This window comes from Phascolarctos cinereus, unplaced genomic scaffold (genome assembly GCF_003287225.1).
Source record: "Phascolarctos cinereus isolate Bilbo 61053 unplaced genomic scaffold, phaCin_HiC Scaffold_5;HRSCAF=322, whole genome shotgun sequence".
Taxonomy (NCBI): Eukaryota; Metazoa; Chordata; class Mammalia; order Diprotodontia; family Phascolarctidae; genus Phascolarctos; species Phascolarctos cinereus.
The window spans coordinates 123,280,179-123,290,414 of record NW_027555958.1 but is presented as its reverse complement, the minus strand read 5'-3'; the positions used below and the strand labels follow the sequence as shown (position 1 = coordinate 123,290,414).

Below are 10,236 nucleotides of genomic sequence, written 5' to 3'. Positions count from 1 at the left end.
AGAGATAAAGGGAAAGAGCATTCCAGGGCTGGGGTATATCCAGTGCAAAGGTACAGAGATGGTACAGAGATGGAATGTCACATGTTAGGAAAAGAAGTAGGCCTGTAGAGCTTGATGGTAGAATACAATTATTGTTCTTGTTGCTCAGTCATTTTCAGTTGTGTCTGACTCTTCGTGATCTTTCATTTTACTGAGGTGATTTGCCATTTCCTTTCTCCAGCTCATTTTACAGATGAGGAAACTGAGGCAATCAGGGTTCAGTGACTTGACCAGGGTCACACAGCTGGTAAGTGTCTGAGGCCAGATTTTAAATCAAGAAGATGAATCTTCCACTGTGCCACCTAGCTGCCCCTAGACATGCAGGTGAGTAAAATGTGATATTGGAAAGGTAGGAAGGGGTCAGGTTGTGCAGAACTTTACATACAGAGAAGGATTTTATATTTGATCTTGGTGGTAATAAGGAGTCACTGAGTTTACTGAATAGGGGGAGTTGCATGGCCAGATCTATGATTTAGAAAAAATCAGTAAGCTGAGTAGAGGATAGATTTGAGTGAGGAGAGATTTGAGGTTGGAAGAAGGTGGTAATAGTTTTTTTTTTTTTAGATTTTCTTCAGGATAAAAACTTACAGCAATGATATTTTAACTCTATACTTGTTTACTATGACAGCTGTTAGGACATTAATGGCTCTGAATTTTCATCTAACTAGTTGACCACCAGTGGCCGGTACTACTACTATTAATAATAATAAATTATTCATTAATATGAACTATTATTCATTATAATAATGATATAGCATGCAACTTCCTTATTCCTGACCCTTACTCTATATGGTATACTGATATGTAATGGGTAAAATTACATTTCAAATTCAAATTCAACAAACATTTATTAAGTACTTATCATGTCAGGTACTGTGCCTTTAAGCACTGGGGCTACAAATAAGAAAAAGAAAGACAGTTTCTGCCCTCAATAGCTTACAATCTAATAGGGGGAAGACAACACACAAGAGGAAGTTGAAAAGGGAAGCGAGGGGAAGAAGAGGGTGCCTGGTGAAGGAGCATGATGTTCCTTGGAGTTGAAATGAAGCAGGTGGAGCCACTGATGGAAAATGGAGAGTTACCTGGAAAGTTCTGAGATCTTGATAAAATAAGGCCTTTGGGAGGAATTTATTGCTATACCCTCCAGCCCTCCAACCAAAGCAGAGAGGCAAATGAGGGTGTTGAGAAAGTGTTGCATTTCAAAAGCTAAATCAATCTGCTGGTGATGGGATTTCAATCAATCAAAAACATGTATTAAGCACCTACTATATTCCATTCAGTTTGTCCTGAATGAATCATGAGGTTCCAGGAATTGAAACCAAGCAGAGCTGCTGATGGAAAAAGGTACTGTTCCTCTCAAACTGTCTTGGTTAAACTACTTTGTATTTTTTCATTTTATAATTATGCTGCATATATTTACATATGCGTGTGTTCTCTTCCCCATTAGAATGCAAGCTTCTTGGTAGTATAAATTGTTTTATTATTTGTACTTGTATCTCCTGCATCTAGCACAGTGCTTGGCTTGTGCTGGGTGTTTAGTAAATTTTTTGTTGATTGATTGATGTTCATTTCTTTTTCTTTTTTTCTTTTTTAAACATCATTGTCCTCTCCTAGTGACTCCAACAACCTCTCCCCAGAATCTTCCCTTATAACTGATAGAGTCAGGCAAAATAATTCAACAAATGAGTCGCATTTGAAAATGTGTGTCTCATTCTGCACCTATTGTCTACCATCTCTTTGCCTCTAAGTGGCAGAAATCAATTCAAAGTTACAATTGTTCACCAAATGGATCAGAGTTCTGTTGTTTAGCTCTACATTGTTATGGTCACCATGTAAATTTTCCTCCTGGTTTGGCTTACTTTACTTTGTATCAATTTATATGAATCTTCTTTTTCATTTTTTATTGTTTCCTACAGTGCAATAATACTGTATTATATAAATATACCACAATTTGTTCAGCCATTCCTTAATTAATAGGACCACATTTTTTCCCAATTCTTCACTGTTATAAGTAGTGCTGCTATAAATATTTTCACATGTATGAGACCTTTCCCTTGGTCTTTAATATCCTTGTGATATATGTTTGGTAGATATTGCTGGATCAAAGGCTATATATATTTTAACTATATTTAAAAAGTATTATCTATGTATGTACATAATGTAGACAATATATACAATATATATTTGTATACACATATATGTATACACATGTGTGTAAGTATACATGCATCGGATGCACATACATATGTATGTATGCACATATATAAAAATGTGTGTATATATATTAGTGCCAAATTGTTATCTGGAATGATTGGCTCCATTCACAGCTCCATTAATTGCAGTTAGCACAATTAAATGCAGTCAACATCCTACTTTTCTGTAATATATACTCACTCATCTCAAGGAGTAATTTCAAGTAGGGTTACAGAAGAGAGCTGGGAAATGGAGTAAGACATGATTTGCACCAATTATGCAAAACTGCAGCTGGGAAGGCGGTATATGACCTCTGGGTGGTGCATATTTGAAGAAATGTGAGATACAATCTAGAATAAGGATTAGTTTTATACAACTAAGAGTTCATCCTATTATAAGGCCATCATTTCAGGAACAAGTTAATTGTTTGTTTCTAAGCTCTTGTAGGATCTTCAAAATAGCATGCAATTAGAACATTCTTCTTCTTTTCCCAGAAATTGCTAAAGATAAAAATCCCATTATACCAGAGAAAAGGAGATAAAAGTTTCTTGTAATAATTCAGGTTGGCTGAAACATGTTTCAAGTCAAGCAAAGAAGGGACAAATATGTTTTTAATTAAAGCTTAAACAACCAGCTAGTGTAATGTTTCCTGAAGTTTCATCCATCATACTACCAATTTTTTCATAGGAGAGAAATATTATATTCTCTTGTTGTGTCTCAGGGACAAAAAAGGAGTATGTTCAAGAAATTTTTTATATCCATATAACAAATGAATAATTAGAAGAGTAAAATTTATAGACAGCACAATGTGGGCTGGAAGACATTAAGCAGATGGGGGTTGTGATAACTGAGATATATATATATATATATATATATATATATATATATATATATATATACATACAACATATATATGTATACACATGTGTGTATATATATAATATATTATATATTATATATGTAATGTATATATATAATGTACTTCAAAGTTTAGCAAAATTCTTTGCACACATTATCCTCTAACACCCCCATAGGCTAAGTACTAATGGATATTATAATCTCTGTTTTATATATTAGGAAACTGAGGCTCCAAAAGATTAAAAGACTCCTCAAATGTCAGCAGTAGGATTCAAACACATTCTTTCCTAAGTCCAGGTCCATCCATTATTATTCATTGTACCACACTGTATCTTCATACTACTATTCTATATCATGTATCACTCCACATGATATATAAGGAAAAATCATGGGCTGAGTTTTCAAATTCTTTGCTGGACCAAGGAAGTTCAGAGCTCACAAAAAGTCACAAAAAACCATTAAGTAAATTGTCAAAGAAAGCACAAGTCTTCCTGGGACATGTGATAATACAACATAGTCAAGACTAAATCAAATTCAACCATTAAAACAGGAAGCTGAATTTGGTAAGAGTGGGATATTTTAGAACAGAGACAACTTGTCAAAAGTGAAAGAATTTCAAGCTTTGAAAAACCAAAAGAATACAACGAAGATGGCTTTGTGTTTGGTTAGTGAGTAAACTGAGGAAAACCTTTCTTATGGAAGAGGCCATTATGGTTGTTCATAGGGGAATTAGTTTTGTTTGATATATTCAGGGAAATATTTAACTCTTTCTTCCACCATGCATATGCTCCACACGCCTTTTATGTAGAACTGCAGTTGACTTTGTATATTTATTCCCCAGTTATGGTTCTCTGATATAATTAATACTTAATGTTTTAGCAAAGCATACACCTTAGCATTGTTAGAGCTCTGTCACCATGCTTTGTCATGTTTTTTGTTATTTTATATTTTATTATACATATTTGGCATGGATGTAACTGAAATTGAGTTAAATTAATACGGACCAAGCCAAGAAACTGTTAGAGTTAATGGAAAACTAAAAGTTTTCCTAAGCCTGGGAGTCAAAATTTCAGATACATAGAAACAATGACAAATCAAGGGAAAGTATGCTCATTTAAAAATTTATGAAATAAACAGTACTTTCATATTTTAACAACCAGCTCATCATCAATATTTCATGCCAATTTGGATTTGAGTTCACTTTCATTTTATATGCATTAATCACAGATAATATTTGTAAAAGGTCTTAGTACAGTACCTGGCACACGATGCACTATATAAATGCTTGTTCTCTACCTCCTTCCCCTGCAGGTTTGAACATTTAGAGCCATCTTTCACTTTTTCCTTTCCTTCAGCCCTTTATCCAATCTCTCATTAAGTTTTGCATTTTCTGCCTGACATATTTCAGATTTATCCATCCTATGCTTTGAAAAATTCAACTTGCTGTCCTTTTGGGGAAATTGGGATTATATTTTCTCTGCAATTTTAAGGATGACCAACAGTGGCTTTAGCAATCACATGCCTAAGTTCATTTGATATCCAGCAAGAAAGTTCCTATAGGCCTGGTGACTTGAACGCTTGAAAGGTAGCAAAGTGCTCCCTTTATTTGTCTTGGCTTTCCATTCCCTGTAAACCATTTTTGTTCTCTACTTCCCAATCAGAAGATTATTTACTTGATGAAGAAAACAGAAGCAAATTAAAAATCTGAACAATTCTGTCTTCTCTACATAATTCATCACCATAATATCCACCACAAAAAGTAGAGCCTTGCCTTTTCTTCAGTATATCTAAAAGAATTTCTTTAAAAAAAATTTTTTTAATTGTTCAGTCGTTTCAGTTGTGTCCAATTCTTTGTGACCCCATTTGTGGTTTGGTTTTTTTTTTTTTGGCAAAGATACTGGAGTGGTTTGCAGTTTCCTTCTCCAGCTGATTTTACAGATGAGGAACTGACACAAACAGGGTTAAGTGACTTGCCCAGGGTCACATAGCTAGTAAATATCTGAGGCCAGATTTAAACTAAGGAAGATGATTCCAGGTTAGGTACTCTATTCACTGCACCACCTAACTGCCCTTACTTTGTTAGTCTTTATCATTAGCTTAAGATTTGTTCTGGACATCACCGTTTCCATTATTGTTGTCCTCTGGTTCATCCTCAGTTACCTTTTCTTATTTCTATCTTTCCTATATGTCTTTTAAAATCACACAACAAACTATTTGCCAAGCAGTATATTAAGTAGTAGGGATACATTACAAAAACAGGCACCATTCCATCTCCCCCAACACCCCAGTAAAAAACAAATCAACAACAAAAAAATCATCCCTGCTTTCTAGGAGTGTACATTCTAAAGGGGGAGATATGTAAATATGTAGGTACATAAAAGACATATGCTGAGCATATTAAATTAACTAAGTTGGTCCCTCATCAAATGAACTATATTCTGTGCTATGTTCCCATTATTCCTTTACCCAAAGACCTGATCCAGAAACCCAAAATCCCATTTCTGACACTACCTTCTTAACCATTTCTTTATTTCTCATATTCTCTTTTGTTTTCCATGGCACTTCCTTAAATTGGTTGCAATGCTGAAAATGCTACCTGTGTCCCCAAGGCCTTTATTTTCTGGAATAGGACTTTATAAACCCTATATATACCTTCTAGACATCTTGTGGTGGTATCGCTTGTCCCCACATGAATCACCAGAAGCAGTTGGTGGTTATCAGGTTTGACAAGACTTTTTTTTTTCCCCCTTTTTTGATCATGGCTTTCAGGTAGTCCAATTTTTTTTTTTGGTCTAGGCAATGGGGTTAATTGACTTGCCCAGGGTCACACAGTTAGTAAGTGTTGTATGTCTGAGGCTGCATTTGAACTCAGGTCCTCCTGAATCCAGGGCTGGTGTTCTATCCACTGTGCCACCTAGTTGTCCCAGGTTTGACAAGTCTTGAGAGCTTCTCCATCACATCCCAGGCGGCTACCTTCAGAAGACAATGTATCCTCTGGTGATTCTTTCCTTCCTTCCTCCCTTTCTCCCTTCCTTCTTTCTTTCCTTCCTTCCTAGCTTCCTTCCTTCCTCCCTTCCTTTTTTCTTTCATTTTTTTCTGACCTGCCTGCCTTAAAATATGTATATTTTTTCTTTCCTTCAAGGAGCACTTTATTCTCTCTGATAACCCAGCATATAAAGAGGAATTTCTACAGCCATTTCCAACATGTATGCAGTTTATAAGAAGAAGCAAGCATGGCGCATGATCTGCATGTGTTCTTTGGAACATTTTGCTTGTTTTCTGTACCTGTAGAAACTGATTCTCAGTTCCCTGTTACTCTTGCTGCTAACTCATAGGCCTGCCTAACTGCTGAGGCAAATCGCATATTTGCTCTATCTATTATTCATTGTGCTGCAGATATGGCAACTGGGAGCCTCTGAGTAATGCTTAAAAATTTTTGCAGAACCAAAAAATAAAAAATAAAAATAAATTTTTGCAGGGCCTAGACATGGCGCACAGCGGAGAAACTAGAGGTGGAGGCGAGGATCAGTGGGGCACAAAGCGGAAGCTTCGGCTGAGGGCCCTAGAGAGGCTCACTCGGATGGGGCGACAGAGAACAGCCCCGCAGTAGTCCCAGCCACGACCCGCTGCCTTCCCGCCTGGCTTCAGCATCTGGGAAAGCAAGAACAAGCACCGGCGCCACTTCATGTTCGTGGGCTGGAAGCAGCAGCGGCGAAAGGAAAAATTTGCAGCTAAAAAAAAGCTTAAAAAAGAGAGAGAGAGGCACTTGGAGATAAAGCATCATCAAAACCAGTGCCCAAGACCATTGAAAACCAGAGAGTTTATGATGAGACGATAGTCGACCCTAATGATGAAGAGGTTGCTTATGATGAAGCTACAGATGAATTTGCTTCTCATTTCAACAGACTTCTCCCGAGATTCTTATTACCACATCTGGCAGACCTCGTGGGAGAACAGTGAGGTTCTGTGAGTAGCTGTCCGCTGTTATACTAAACTCACATGTTTATTACCGAAGAGGACTAGCTTTGAAAAGAATTATCCCCCAGTGTATCTCTCAAGATTTCACAGATCTGATTGTTATCAATAAAGATCACAAAATACCCAATGGACTTGTTTTCAGTCATTTGCCTCTTGGTACAACTAAAAAGTGTTCACCTCTGCAAGGAGATAAAGAGGAAAGGGAAATAACCTGCTCAACATTCACCTGAAGTACTTCAGAATAATTTTACAAGACTGGGTTATTCCACTGGACCTATGTTTGCTTCTCTATTCCTCCATTATCCTTAGTTTATTGGAAGTCAAGTTGGAAAATTTCATAATCAGTGGGATTACATTTTTTTTCAGATTTCACTGATACCTTTTTAAGAGCAAAAAGAAAGTGGGAATTTAAGAAGTTGGAGCATATTTTACCTTAAAATTGAGATCTCTTCAAAAAGGAACCTTTGATTCTAAATATGGAGAATAAGAATGGGTTCATAAGCCCCGTGAAATGGACAGAAGTAGAAGGAAATTTCCATTATGAAGTATTGAGAAAGCAGGATTGGACATCTCCTGTTTTGAACTTAGTTTTTTGGTTTTTTGTTTTTTCTTTTTCTACTGGAGACCTTCTCTGAAGATACTCACTTTTCAGCCATATATTTGTCAATAAGGTCCTTTCATTGATTGATTTTTCTTTGAATGTATCAGCTCTGTGTAGTAATAATAAATGAATGTTGGAGTATGTTCTTTATTATATCCATTTTTTTTTCTAACTTTCACCTTGTACTGAAAGCTGGGGAATAGCATTTTGAGAGATGAACTCTCAGAAGTGAAGCCTCCTCAAAGGTCAATAATTCTTGATTATTGCTTTCAAAATCCTCCCCAGCTCAGACCCTGTTTTTAAGCACATAACAGAAAGAATAAGCCCTGCCCCCAACCTGAACTGTTTGCCCTTAGCTTCCTGCCTTTCTCTTGTCTCTGGGATAAGGGAAAAGGGGGTTGGGGAGAGGAGATTGCAGTGGATTTCAGTTTCCTAGGAATTACCTAACTCATGGGAATTTGGCCCTAAACCCCTCCTGATCATCACATCACTGCTACATTAGCATTAGGTTTACTAAATAAGGACATGTATGTTTGGATTGGCTATACCCTGTTTCCTTGTCTTTGAATTTTCCCGCCTAGAATGTAAGCCCATCTCCCCAGCCAATGGGAGTAAGGGATAGTGGTGGGTGAAGGTTTTTGCCTTAGGGTATATAATCTCATTTTGCTTTCTGTGCCTCGCCTTTCTCCTCCTGTAAGTATACTGGGGGGAGCAGATGCCCTTTCTCGGGAGATTGTAATACAAGTAAATTCGGGTTAGGGTTGCTGTCCCACATAGCATGTATGTGAGAAAATTTTCCCTATTCTTCCTCTCCCTTCCCACTTTCCCCAGCACATCCCTCTTCCTTGTCCTTTCATTTTTATTTTGAAGATCATTCCAACATAATCAATTCACACCCATGGCCTCTGATTATATAAATGCCTTCTAACTGCCCTAATGATGATAAAGTTCTTAGGAATTCCATGTATCATCTTCCCATATAGGAATATAAACAGCTACACCTTACTAAGTCCCTTATGATTTCTCTTTCATGTTTACTTTTCATGCTTCTCTTGAGTTTTCTGTTTGAAAGTCATTTTTTTTTCCAGCTCTGGTCTTTTCTCCCACTACTGCTGCTTCTGCTTCTGTTGTAACTGCCTCCAAGACCCACTACTGTTGTCAGAGACTTCTACTCACCTCCTAAGTTCTTGGGCTGGAAAAATGTCTTACCTTGACCTTTGGTCAGCTATGCTGCTCCAGAATTCAATTTGACATGTCATTTTAAAGCTGTTTGGATGAGAATATTAAGAGTGTTCTGCTGGTTTGCTGCCTTTACTCCACTATCTTGGCTCTGCTCCAGCCAATTTTCTTATCAAGAAGAAAAGCTAGAAATGAGGGAGATTGAAAGAATTCTGGCACAGCAAAGGCAATGGAGAGACCCATGGCATTTTCCTTTTTCTTTCTTCTTTTTTTGGTTCAGAGCTGTGATTTGGTATCAAACTCAAATAGAAAAATAGAGATAAAAACAAGAATGGGCAACTGATTCTGAAGCTGTGATAACCTGGGTGACTGGAAGGATAGCGACACCTTCAACGGTAATAAGGAAAAGGTGTAGATTTGGTGGTAAAGATACTGTAATGAGACCTGCAATGCATATTATAAACCATACTTACCTTCTCATTCTGTGTGACTTACTACATCTAACTCAAAATGAAAATCAAGGAACTCAAACATTTAAAAAGTGTTAAAAGCAAATAAAAAATACATTAAAATATTTTTTAAAAAGAAAAGAAAATTGGCTTGGCTTATTTTCTGTTTGGGGAAAAGTCTGCTTTAAAAGAGAGAAAATTATAGATTGAAGATTAAGAGCTAGAAAAGTTATTCAATGTCTTTATCAGTTCCCTGGAGACCAGGACAGGAAAATAAATCGAAGGAAAACTGTCTCATCTTTCTCACAAGGCATCCATTTTATGACTTCTAATGACCAGCAAGACCAGACACTTAATCCAGTGCTCCTCATTAGGATGATTTTGTCTCTTCTGGGAATTAAAATTCTAGTTATCCTCTTATAAATGGCCAACCTGCATCATTTTAAAATACTTTATAAAAGAGGAGATGAAGAAAGTACAAAATTGGAAATTCCTTGTTGCTGTCGTCTCTGTCTGATCTGTCTCCCAAATCAATCAGGTTTCATTCTTTTATCTTGATGGGGGAAGCGCTGCATCACTAATCAGATTTTTCTGTTTTCTTTCTGTTTTGCTTTACAAGATCATCTGGTATAGATCTTTAAGATTCTGGCTGACCAGCTAGCCTGTTAGTTATGCAAGTTAGTCCAATATTATCCATCTGCAATCTCTGAGGTTTTTCAACTATCTTTTATTCTCCACTACAGGCAAGTAGAACAATAGTCATCAAATTAAAGATGGAAAGCAAACAAACAAACAAAGAAACAAACAAACTATCATGCTAAAGTGCTTTGGGTATAAGGTGTTGATTTTTAAAAATTTCTATACCAATTTTAGTTGTGCAGTTAGTGTGATGAAACTGGTAATAGACATTTTAGTTTTCATAACATTGTTTTTGATCTG

General features: G+C 36.6%; 1 pseudogene across 1 annotated transcript; it reads left to right on the top strand.

The window, feature by feature from the left end:
• The first annotated feature begins 951 nt into the window (after positions 1 to 951).
• Positions 952 to 9,394, top strand: LOC110208973 (ribosome production factor 1 pseudogene; annotated as a pseudogene). The gene is made up of 2 exons (XR_013486939.1): positions 952 to 1,383; positions 6,569 to 9,394. The product of XR_013486939.1 is annotated as a ribosome production factor 1 pseudogene (transcript).
• The last annotated feature ends 842 nt before the right edge of the window (positions 9,395 to 10,236 follow it).